At 55.3% G+C, this 13,022-nt stretch overlaps 1 protein-coding gene across 1 annotated transcript in view; it reads right to left on the bottom strand.

Annotated features, from left to right (window-relative positions):
- Nucleotides 1-11,090, bottom strand: part of GSE1 (Gse1 coiled-coil protein) — a 414,418-nt gene extending 403,328 nt beyond the window's left edge. The window contains exon 1 of the mRNA XM_080645776.1: nt 11,020-11,090. The gene's annotated coding sequence lies outside the window, so the exon portion shown is untranslated. The remainder of the gene's footprint in view (nt 1-11,019) is intronic.
- Nucleotides 11,091-13,022: the final 1,932 nt, after the last annotated feature.

Below are 13,022 nucleotides of genomic sequence, written 5' to 3'. Positions count from 1 at the left end.
ACCCTCTGGGAGGGGAAAGGGCACCCCGCCGTGCGGAGGAATCAGGATTCAAGAGTTGGCACCACAGCCAAGTGGAAGCCACGCTCCGGCTCCTCCAGCCTCCCTGGATTCGGGGCGGACACTGTACTGTGACCCCAGGACCTCACAGCGCCCTCCTGGCCCCGTCCCACTGTGTCTGGGAGCCTGAAAGACCACGCCTGCCTCCCACCTGCCTCCCTCCCTCCGTGGCAGGCGTCAGAACCCACACAAGCCTTAATCCCTGCCTGCGAAGGCCCTCATCTCGAAGCCGGGAGAGACGGTTTATGGGTCTGGGAAGGCTTATAAAACACTGCTGCAGTGTGTCAGCGCTCTGCCCTCCCTCCTAGGAGCCCCACTCTGGAAGCTGGAGCAGGGACCAATGTGTGGGACCAATGCCGCCTCCTTGTGTGGCTAAACCAGGTGGGGCTAGATGAAGCCAGGCTCCTGCTGCCCCTGCCCCATCATCTCCCGTAAGTGCCACTTAACCCCGGGCAGGGGGACAGCCGAGGCCCTGGCACCCTGTTCTCCCATGCCCCAGCTCTGCCACTTACTGTCAGTAACTTGATCCAAAACTCTCAGGTTCATGAGCGTTGGCCTCCTCATCTGAAAAGTGGGACTGATGCCACCTACCCACAGGGCGGCTCAGGCCACCTTCTGTGGTCGGAGGAGGAACGGGCAGCCGGGGGAGCTGGCATCTTACTCACGGTCACCTAGTTAGGTGGTGGCAGAGTGCAGCCAGTGACAAGACCCACAGGGGTCCTGGGCTGGTGGACAATCAGTGGGCAGCTGTGGAACGGTTGAGGGTCCGACAGACCCACAGGGCAGAGGTGAGCTGAACCTGACACATGGCTCATCTCTCACCTGCTCTAAGTTTTTTGTTTTGTTTTGTTTTGTTTTTATCATGAAGCACATGTTGTTTTTAAATGTAAAATATAATGCAATCTGAAAATACCTTTAAAACACTGAAGTAGCTCCTAGAGTATAATCAAATGAGGGGCAACATCTACATAACAGCTTTAGAAAAAATAAAGACATATTTACAACGGCATTGCTGGCATAGAAATTCTGGAAGGGGAGGCCTTGTTCGTAATCATCACTTACTTAAATCCTACCCATTTGTAGCACCCCCGCCAGTGACTCCTCCTCCAGGCAGCCTTCCCTGACCTCCATTTCACTTCAGGCCACCACACATTGGCTGCAGGCTGCCCCAAGCCAGGTCTTGGTGGGCCCTCAGCCATCTCCCACTGAACCACACATACCAAGATCTGCTGTCCACTGAGCCAACCTTTATCTCCCACATGGTACATCCTGGCACCGCATCTGGGAGGAGTATGGACATTGGAGTCAAACAGCCTGATTGGAATCCCAGCTCCAGTACTTGCCAGCTGTGTGACTTTGGACACGTGACTTCCCCTCTCTGCCCTCAATTTTCCATATTTATGAAATAGGAACACCTACCTCATAAGGCTGGTGAAAGGTTACACGAGGGGATACAGGCAAAGCTCTTAGGACAGTGGCTGGCACAGAGGATGCTTTCGACGCTGTCTGCCTCCGCCATCTTCCCTGCCGTCATCTCCTTAGACCGCAGTGTGTCTTCATCAGGACCAGGTGGGTGGCTAGAACCTAAAGGCCCTTCCTTGTCACCAGCCCTGCCTCACAAATGACACTAATTGGTGGGCAGGATGACGTGGCTCTGATCTGAGGGGTCTCCCTTAAGCCCTGAGTGATTCCTCTCCCCCTTCCCGCTGGCCCTGTGGCCAGGAGGAAACAGGAGACCCGAGAGGTGGCTGTTCTTGCCCAGGGCTCTGGCTCTGCTGAGCCGAACACCAACTGGGACCTTTGTGTCATTTATTTAAGGCTGCTGGCACCTCTAGAAGGAAATCCAATCCAGCAATTGATTTCATACAGGGTTCCACACCAAACAGGCCAGGCCGCAGGAAACAAAAGCAAGTGGCTGGGGTGGCCAGGGCTGGGACAGGGAACCTGAGAGCCATGGTCTCAGAGCCAAGCCAGCCCCTGACCTCCGGGGTCTCTCCCCACGCCATCCCACTCCTGCCAACAGGTGCAGAAAGATGAGACGGTGAGAATTTGACAGCCGCATGGGAGCCAAGGGGCTCAGCCACTAGTCCGTCATCTGCTCCCATTTTACAGAGGGGAACATGAGACCCGGTCGGGGGGAGGGTCCTGCGCTCGGCCACTGTGAGTGCTGGGGCAGCAACCCGAGGCTTCTGATTCCCAGGGCCGTGGCTGGAGCGCGGCAAAACCTTAAGAGCAAGTGCAACCTGTTCTCAATTCCTTTTTTTTAAAAAGTATGTTTTTATTGATTTTTCTTTTTTAGAGAGGAGAGAGAAAGGGAGAGGGAGAGAGAAATAGAGATGAGAGAAAAATCGATGGGCTGTCTCCTGCACACCCGCTACTGGGGATTGAGTCTGCAACCGGGGCATGTGTCCTGGCTGGGAACCTAACCAGGACCTCTTGGTGCATGGGGCGATGCTCAAGCAACTGAGCCACACGGGCCAGGGCAATGTTCTCAATTCTTAATACAGCTCCCCTCCTCCTGGAGGAGCTGACCAACTCCCATCTTCAGACACAAACCCGATGCCTGGAGACCTGCAATAGGAGGTGTGACTGTGGTCAGTGAGGGGTCACAGATGGGACTTTCTTCAGCCTATATCGTGTTTTTGCCTGCTTAAAACCCCCCAGGAGAAAGCGGAACGCCAAGGGTTAAACAGGGAGCTTCCAGGTGACCCAGCAATTCCACTCCTGGTGTCCACCCAAGAGAAATAAAAACACATGCCCACACAGAAACCTGCACACACATGTTCACAGCAGCATTATTCACAACAGCCTGAAAGTGGAGACAACCCAGATGTCCATGACCTGAGCAGTGGATAAACACCATGTAGTCTGTCCTTACAGTGGAATATTATTCAGCCATGAAAAGGTGTAAAATACCGATACATGCCACCACATGGTTGAATCTCAGAGATGCTAAGTGAACACAACCAGACACTAAAGACTCATATTGTATGATTCCATCGATAAGAACCATCCAGAATAGGCAGATCCCTAGGGACAAAAAGGAGATCAGTGGTGGCCAGGGGCTGGGAGTGACGGCTAATGGTATAAGGTTTCTTGCAGAGCTGATGGACATTAGACATTGATGATAGTTGCACAACTCCATGACTGTGCTAAAACCCACCGAATTATACACTTTAAATGGATGAATTTTATGGTGTGTGGATTTTATTTCCATTTAAAAACAAAAAGAGCATCTTCTCAGGGTCAGCCCACAGTCCTCCTGCCAGAGGCCCCACCTGACCGGCCCTTGCGGCCTCTGAGATGAGCCCTCCCTGCCCTCTGGCACCTGGCCTTCCCCACTGCTCCGAGGTTCCACCTCAGGGCCCTGCCCAGGTCCACTTCATCGCTCATGTGGCAGCCCCCACCCCACGCATGTCTCCCAGCCCCTCCATGACCACTGTCACAATCCCTCCCTGCACCCAGTCTGGTTTGTTCACTGCTGGATCCTGAGGCCCAGAACAGTGCCTGGGACACAGTAGACGCTCAATAAAGACAGACAGAACACATGGACAGAATCCTTTGTGACTGCCAGGCCTTCAAGATAAAAAGCCCCAAATCCTGGGCTGTGTTTACCTCTATCAGCAGTCTCATCCCAGTGCTGGAATCTTCTGGAAGTTTTAAAATACTAGTGGCACGAAGGCCATCCCTCACAGATTCTCATTTAACAGGTTGTGGCAGGGTCCAGTCATTGGCATTTTTTTTCCAATTATCATAGTCTAGTCATTGGCACTTTAAAATTCAGACTGATTCAAGTTGAATCACATGCATTTCCAGGGATTCCAAACACTGCCAAGCCCTCCTGCCCCATCCCTTCTTCCCACTGCAGGCAGAACTACTTAAGGTTTTCCAGTAACTATACTCCCCACATCCAGGCCTTGGCACATGCTCCTCTGCCAGGAGCACATGACTCCCGTGTGGACCCAGCTGAATCCTTTTCAGTCTTCAGGACTCAGCTTAGATGTCACCTCCTCCAGGAAGCCTTTCTGAATGTACCCATTTCCCAGCAGACCCCAGCAGAGAACACACTGCATGGCTACAGTCGGTCCCTTCACTCCTGATCCCCTGCCAGCACTCAAGGGCAGAGGCTGCCTGATTCCACAGCACGTCCTTGGAGCGTCAGGTGCTCACAGAGCACCTGGTGGACAGTAGGCATGCACGCAAACATTTGTTGAGCTAATGGGCAGAAAGTGTGTTTACATTTCTCCAGGGCAGCCCAGGACAAGGGTAGAAGCAGAATTGCAGCTGCATCCCTGGCACAGGGCTGCCAGAATTTCTTACAAAACGTATACATATAATTAGCTGGTGTTACTGGAAAAAAAAAAAAAAAAAAAAAAAAAACAGCAAAAGTGGCATAAGGTTGTGGGCCTGTTGGTCCTTCTGGTGTAGCGTTGTCTGAAAAACGATGATCAGCGAGGTTTTTCTAACCCTGACATGTTATCATCCTCCACAGGGTAGAATATCATGGTGGTTTGGGGCCCCAGCATCACATATGGAATTTAAATCCTAGCCCTCATTAAAGAGGGAGATATTAGACAAGGGGTACAAACTTCCGGTTTAAGATCAACAAGTTTGGGGATCTAAATTACAGTATGGTGATTACAGGTAATAATACTGTATCATACCCTTGAACAGTGTTCTCACCACAAAAAGGAAGGGCAGCTCTGTGAGCTAATGCTATGGTGGTAATCATTTTGCAACAAATAAATGTATCAAATCAACACATTATATAACTTAAACTTATAAAATGTTACGTGTCAATTATATCTCAATGAAAATTGGGGAAAATAAAAATAAAATAAAGAAAACTTAGACCCCAAGAAGTCATTCTCCCGGGCCTAACTCCTCAGAAGAAACCGCCAATAAATCACTAGATATTTTCCCAGCAAGTCTAAGCACAGCCTCAGCATGCTTCTCAGCACAGTGCCACCAGTCCTCTGAGCTTCAGGTGGGTAATGCCGACGGCTTGTGAGCCCTGAAGACCAGACCTTTCATTCCGACAGATGGGGAAACTGAGTGAAGGTCAGCCAGTAAGTAGAAGCTCCTTTCGCAACTGTCCCCACAGGTTTCCGCTTGGGGCTACATGGAGAACGGCAGCCAGGTTCCGAGATGCTCTCTCTGGATGCAGGGGTACCCTCTCCACCATCCCCACTGAAATACGGACCCCAGGGCAGACGAGGAACCTGAATCCCAGACCTGGCTGTTCCCAAGCTGAGAAAATGTGCTAACAAGGCAAACTTGCCCAGAACCTACAAACCCTCAAAAGACACTCGTGGGTGCGATCCAGGGAAATCTAACCAGAGAAGAGGTCAGAAAGCTTTACAGATTCTGGCCGTGGCCAAAGACAGCCTCCCCTCCTCCAACCCCTTCCCTTCCCTGCATCCAAAGTAGGCTGAGTTTTGAAGACCTTTTGTCTCTACTTCCTCTTTCCCCGTTGTCTCCAATCACCTCCAGGTTTAGGACAAGGCAAGTCTGGAAAGTTCAGTCCTCGGAGCAGGTGGCTCCCAACCGTCAAGCAAAGCACAGACTTCCCCTGGAGAAGGTGGTTGGAGCTGGAGAAAGGCCTGGAGCCCAGTTACTTCCCAGCGACTACCTGGGACAGGGTGCCAGTCAGCCCAGCGGGGCAGCCCACAAAGCTCCCCCGTCTGACCCATCGCCATGCTGAGGTGCCCCACTAGCCGGGACGGGGCAGCAGGATCTGCCAGGCCCTCCCTGAAGAGCAGGAGCCATGTGGGCGCAGATAGCCAGGAAACACGGGAAACAGATGTGCGTGCCGGCCTGACAGGCGAGTGATGACAGACGCGCTCTGCAGGCCTCAGATGTCAGCGCTGAGAAAAGAAAGGCACCGCGGCAGCAACACCTGTTCTGGGCTGGGAGGCCGCATTGGGGGGCTCGGCGAGGCGTCCCCACGGTGAGGGGCCGGGGTGCGGTTAGGTAAACAGCTGCACGCTCCATTACCCAGAACGCTCTCCAGACGGAGCTGGAAGAGGGAAGGGCGGCCTGCCCGCCAACTGGCTTGCAAGGAAAGCAAATCGATCATGCAGCTGACCCATCTTGGACGGAGCAGGCCTCTCCCAGCAGCAGGAGGAGTCCCGACTGAAATCTGAACACCTGAGCAATGCTGGGGAGAGCACAGACAAAGGGCACAAGTTGTCAGCAGGCCAGAGGAGCAGGGGACAGAGAAGCGGCTAGCAGGGGCTTCTTGGGGCCTCTGGTCCGTACAGATACCTCCTGACTCTCAGCTGCTCTGGGTGAGAGGAGGAACATGCAGAGAAAATGATGACCCGCCCCCTGAGGGCACTGCCACCTTCACAACTGGAGCCCCAGAGAGGACAGAAAGGCAGGACAGAGTAGAGGCTGGGGCACAGACTACCGAACTGGACTCCTGGGTCCAATGCTGGTCCTGTTGTCACTGGCTGAGTGACCTTGGGCAAATTACTTGATCTCTCCGGACTTGCTTTTTCCTCTATGAAATGAGCTTAGTGGCACCTCCCTAAACAGGGCTGTGATGAGGATTTAGTAAGTGTGAACACAGGTGAAGCAGTGGCACAGCTGGAACACGGAAAACATCCTCTACAGGCATCATCATCATCATGTCCTCAGTGCCAGCTCCAGCAGCCTGGTCAGCTGTGCCCACTGGCTTTGAAGAGGACAACCATTCTCCACCCCCAGGGGAGAGGTGGGAGCCAGGGACTGCAACATCAGAGCTGGAGGGTGACAATAAGAGACCCAGCATAGACTCCAGTACCTCAGGGAGGGAGGAAGGAAGGGACATGACTTATATCCTTGCTGAACGTAAGCTGCTCTGACATCACAAACCTTCCAGAGGATGATCATCTACACTGCAATGGAGGCTCAGAGAGGGCATGAGTTTACCCAAGGTCACACAGCCAGCTCCCAGCAGAATGAAAATGAAAGGCAGGCCTGTCAGAAGGCCAACCCAGGGTCTTTCGGTGGCTCTGCAGAGCCTTGTGTGTGATGGGGTTCCTCCCCAGGGAAGGGATGCCAGGACCCTGCAACAGTGGGTGGACTGCAGCCTCCCCAGCCCAGCCTTGACACAGCCCTATCCGAGCGGCCAGCTCAGAGACATGGTGACTGCAGGGCAGGGTTCTCTGGGGCAAGGGGTCCAGCTGCAGAGAAAAGCCACAAACACACCCAAAGGGCACTGGTGACCCTCTCCTTTCTTTCTTTCTTCCCTCCTTCCTCCCTTTCCTCCTTCCTTCTTTCCTCCCTTCCTTCCTCCCTTTCCTTCCCTCCTCCCTCCCTTCCTCCCTTCCCTCCTTTCTTCTTTCCTCCCTTCCTTCCTTCTTTCCTTTCTTCCCTCCTCCCTCCCTTCCCTCCTTTCTTCTTTCCTCCCTTCCTTCCTTCTTCCCTTCCTTCCCTCCTTCCTCCCTTTCCTCCTTCCTTCTTTTCCTCCCTTCCTTCCTTCTTTCCTTTCTTCCCTCCTCCCGCCCTTTCCTTCCCTTCTTCCTTCCTTTCTTCCTTCCTCCCTCCCTTCCTCCCTTCCCTCCTTCCTTCTTTCCTCCCTTCCTTCCTTCTTTCATTTCTTCCCTCCTCCCTCCCTTCCTCCCTCCCTTTCCTTCCCTCCTTCCTGGCTTTCTTCCCTCCTCTCACCCTTCCTCTCTTCCCTCCTTCCTTCTTTCCTCCCTTCCTTCTTTCCTTTCTTCCCTCCTTTCCTTCCTTCTCTCCTCCCTTCCTACTTCCCTCCTTTCCTTCCCTCCTTCCTTCTCTCACATTTTCTTTCATACTATTTAAAGTTGTCACTAAGGAATAAATGCTAACAGGAAACAGCTGAGGCATTATAGAAGGCGGTATAGATGAGGCTCTGGAACATGCTGTCCCAGTTAAGTGGTTTCCCTGTGGCCACCCTCCAAAGCCCCAGCCACTCCCCCCAAATTCTCAAACCACACACTAAAGAGAGACACAGAATATGAACGTGAGAACCAAGGAGTCGGGAGCTGGCATAGGAAACGAACGTGGAGGCCTCGGCCCCTCCTGGGTGGCTCAGCTGCTTCTTTGCCCAACAGTTCCTGCGCACCAGTCCCTTCGTAGTGCTCCCAGCTCCCGCAAGCACGCTCTCACTCCCCACCCGGGCCTGGCACCGGCATCCTCCTCCTGCTGTGCTCACAGCTGCAGGAGGCTGTCGTCTTTGTTGACTCTTTGTCCCCTGACACTGAAGGCTCTGAACTTGCCACCAAGTCCTCAGTGTCTAGAACAGCACCTGCCTCGGAGGAGGCACTCCATAAATGCTGGCTGAATGAATGGGAGGCAGGGGTGCAGGGGGGAAAGGCAGAGGCTGCATTTCTGGCATCTACTGTCAATCAGGTGCTCTTACAGGTGGGGTCTATGCTTCTCTTTCCATCGTCGAATCCAGCCTGAGACCCACCCCGCTGCCTCCGCCACAAACAGGCCCGCTGGCCTCACCATCCACCTGCATTGCTGCCACTGCCAGGCCCTGGTGGGATCTGTTCCTGGCCTGTTCCAAGCCTTCTTGTAAGAACTTTTTATTGCTCCCCTAAACCCAACTTCCTTTTCCTGATTTCAAGGCTTCTAGCTACTCCATCCTTACTTCCCCTTCATCTCACCTCCACCATACCACAGGTTCTCCAGCCCATCCAAGGCTGCACGGCTCCTCCTCACCTCTGCACCTTTCCTCCTGCTTTACCTCACTCACCCAATGCATAGGACCTGGGGGTCAGAAGACCTGGGCTCAAAAGCCCCCTCAGCCATCTACTTGGATAGTTAACAAGGTCATCTGACTTTTCTGAGTCTCGACTTCCTCATCTGTAAAATGGGAATCATCGGGCCTCGTAGGGCCATGGTGAGGCGTTAAAAAAAGAAATGGTGCAAAAGGCAGTCTGACATCCAGCCTTCCCGAACTCATGCTGACCCCTTCTGGACAGACACCAGCTTGCGTGTTCTTCCACACCAGGCTACCCTCAACTCCCACCTCCCCAGCTGGACTAAGAACTGTAGCTTCTTTTGTTTCCTCGAGCTCCTATCCATTGAGGCCGCCGGTTGGCATCTCATCAATCCTGATGAACGAGCAAATCAACATGAGAGAACTCAGCCCAATTTGGACGCTCTGCAGAAAACACGCTGTCGGAGAGGCCCATAGACAGCACTTTGATTACCCCATGGCATGCTGTCACACCTAAAATCCACCCCGAAGCCCTGTGGAAGATTAACCTAGAAAAAACTGCACCAACTCGTTGGATGGACATGGTCCCACTATGACCCAAGCACTTGACTTTCTGGGAGTGTTTAAATTCCCCCATTCATTCAATTCTCACAATGACCCTACAAGGCGGGTGATAGAGATTTCCACTCCTCAGCCAAGAAAACGAGCTCGGCGAGGATACTAAACGGACTCATTGGCACTTGGTTTCTGAGAGAAAGGAAAAGATTGGAACCAGGTCTGTCCTGCTCCAAAGCTGGGCTCTTCTCCCAGTGCCAGCCCTTGTGGAAAGTGCAATTCTCCAGATGTCCAGCAGTAGGCGCCACAAAGATCTACCACCCACCACAAATGAGAGGACATACCACCAAAGGCAGCTCTGAAGTCCAAAGCAACATCGGTGGAGAAGGAGCCCTGGACAGAGCATGAGGAATGGGGCCAAACACATGACGGGGGGGGGGGGGGGGGGGAAGGAGAGGGCAAATTTGAGCCAGGTCACTTCCTTCCTTCCTTCCTTCCTTCCTTCCTTCCTTTATTTATTTATTTATTTCAGAGAGGAAGGGGGAGAGAGAGAGAAAGATAGAAACATCAATGATGAGAGAGAATCATTGATTGGCTGCCTCCTGCACACCCCACACTGGGGATCGAGCACTCAACCCAGGCATATGGCCTGACTGGGAATCGAACCATGACCTCCTGGCTCCCAGGTTGACAATCACTAAGCCATGCCGGCCAGGCCATGGGCCAGGTCACTTAAAAGGTGCCACACACATGGACACCTGGGAGGCAGGACCAGGACCTTTCAAACAAATGGAATGACTATTCCTGAACAGACCAGAGACAGCCTTCCCCATTCCCACATCCTTCTGCCGGGCCCTCACCAGCGGCTACTGCTACAGGCATCTGATTGAAACAAGCTGGTCTGTCTTTGGTAGAAATCAGGATTCATGGCCCTGGGTGGCCACAATGGTGATCACAGTTCACAGATGCCCACTTCAGACCCACCAGGGGCAGCTCCTGCTTCAGCCTTTGCAAAGCCAGATCCGAAATGAACTGAGCCCTGTCTGGCTCCTCCTGGGCAGGCAGCGTGAAGGCAGGCGCCTTATAAACAGGGCCAGCGCCAGGCCTCCTGCCTCCTCCGGCACAGCTGACTTGCAGAGAAGAAAGACTCACTTCCCACAGGGGAAAAAGTCTGTTTAGGCCACTGTCCTCCTGGGTACCAAACCCCCACATCTGGAAATCTTTCTATCTAGCAACCAGAGTCACAAAGGAAAAGTGTGAACTTGGATGGAAAACTCTGGAAAAGCTAAGCCACCAGGGAGCTAGAGTGAAGAGGAACTTCCACCTCTGATGTGTTTGAAACCGGGTAAGTACGGAGACCTCTCGATGACCTGCGTGGCTGGACTAATTACCAATGTTATCAGGCGGATGACAGACATGCCCCGAACTTCCTCTGTTTGGTAGATTCTGCTGCAAACACACTCGAGTTCAGGCCCATGCTTGCTGTTTTCAGCTGTTCCCTATTCTTCCACAAGACCACTCCTGGCCCCCAACTCCTCTAAGCTGTGCGTGCCTCTGAGCCCAGCCAAGCCGGTACATCCACCAGGCACCAGCCTGCTGACTCAGGCAGGGCACCTCCTGCTGGAACACACCACACAGAATCAGTGCTAACTCCTGGCAGAGAAACAGAAAACATCTCTTCTTTCCCTGCCTGGATTTCAGAGGATGAGATGAGAACCAGTGCTTACCTTTATCGCCGTGGCCACTGGGGAGCTCCAGCCCACAGGTCCCTGGCGGGTAAGCCCTTGGCCAGCACACACCAGGGTCCCACACTCCACACAGGCGCCGATGATCAGCTGCCGCCCGTCGTCCACGAGCAGACTGTGGCTCGCTCGCAGGGTATAGAGAAACAAGGGCAGCCGGGCCACCCGCACAGCCTTCAACCCGAGACACCGCTTCCTCTCCTGCTGGCAGAAGAAGCACACAAACGTGTCCACTTGGTACTGCCGGGACCAGGCACTGACAGCATGGTGGGCATTGCGTGCCTCATGCTGCAGCCACTGGCCTAGCAAGTCGTGGTAGCAGAGCACGCAGGTGGCCACCACGCCGGTGGAGTCGGCAGGCCTGGCACGTGGAGCAGGTGGGTAAACAGTGAGGAAGGGGAAGAAGGGTTCCTTCTCGCCCAAGCGACTGGAGGGGTTCACGTTGAGCTGGAACTCCTTCCCGGGGCCCAGCTCAGTCCCGCAGATGTAGCAGACGGACACGGCGCTGCCCTGGGTCGATGTGGGCAGCTCAGAGAGAGCAGGGTCAGAGGCAGGGAAGGCCTGGTGGTACCTGCCCAGGAAGGCCTGCACAGAGGTGATGAGCTCCTCATTCTGACAGGCCCGGTACAGGGCCCAGATGTCCTCCAGGACGCTGAAGCACTTGGGGCAGCTACGAACCTCACAGCGCTTGTTGGGGCCTCGGGCATTGGGGGGGCAGGGCAGGAGGCTGAGGAAGGGGAAATGCATGGTGCTCCTGGCATTGCCGTTGAGGATCCTGGAGGCCACAGCCCGGGCGTCAGGGGTGCAGTCCTCCCCACAGAGGTAGCAGGCCTCTGGCAGGGTCCCCGAGGGCGTGCCCTCCTCCCTCGGGAGCCTCCTGCCCTTGGAGGCCATGCCGGGGGCGTGGCTATTCAGAGGCACCACATATAGTCTCTGCAGGACAGGCACGCTGGCCAGCTCGAAGCTTTGCCACTGCTGCATGAGGGAGGAGAAGCAGCAGGGACACACCAGGGTGCTGCCACCCTCGCTAATCGGCTGAGCCCCGGGAGGTGGGCTGTGCAGCCACAGGAAGGGAAAGAAGGGGGCCTGAGCCAGCTTCTCCTGCTTCTGCACGTGGATCTGGTGCTGCGAGGCTGGGGACAGCGCCGACCCGCAGATGTAGCAGCAAAGGCCCCCTGGTGGCCCAGTGCGGCTCTCCGGAGGAACCCGGGGGACGCGGCCACCGGTTTCCTTCTCTTTGGGGCCACAGGGGCTCGGGAGAGGCTGCTCCTTTCGGTCCTCCTCCTCGCTGGTGATGTTGATGTCACTGTCCTCCGATAGGCAGTAACCTCCACGGGGCTCCCCCAGGGGCCTGCTCTCCAGTGTCTTGGCGGCCCTGCCTGAAGGGGCTCCTCTTATGCTGTCTGCAGGGGCCACTGGGGCTGGAGGGCCTGGCCAAGGGCCTTGAATCCCTCTCAGGACACTGGCCCGGGCCTCATGGACCCAGGGCCTCCCGACACCCTTTCTCCGGCGCCTAATGCCGGTCTTGGGCTCCCCGTCCACGTGGAGCTTCGAGGGGTCCCCCTCCTCCTCCTCCACGTCACCCTGCTCCTGGGTCTCGGCGCTCTGTCCCGGAGGGGGTCCCGACGCCGTCCTCCACTCCTGGCAGCGGCCCCCTCTAGGCCCAGGCCCCAGAGTGGTCCGCGCCGCTGGCGCCCCGTCCTGGCGGGGGCTTAAGGCGTCGCGCGCGACAGGGTCGGGGTCCGAGAGGGGGTCGGTGTCCGACAGCTCGGACAACTCCGAGTCTCGAGGCTCTTCAGCGGAGATTCGGGGGCCGGGGCCGCCGCCGTCCTCGTCGTCGTCGTCGTCGCCGGCCGCGCCACCCAGAGCGTAGGCGACGTTCCACTCGCGGGGGGCCCCTGCGCCCCCGCGGCGCCCGCCCGCGCCCGCGTCGCACTGGTGGGGCCGCTTAAGCCAGTACATGCGCTTGTCCACGGGCGTGCGGGCGC

This window comes from Plecotus auritus, assembly GCF_963455305.1.
Source record: "Plecotus auritus genome assembly, chromosome: 10".
NCBI lineage: Eukaryota > Metazoa > Chordata > Mammalia > Chiroptera > Vespertilionidae > Plecotus > Plecotus auritus.
This window is presented reverse-complemented; position numbering and strand designations above follow the sequence as displayed.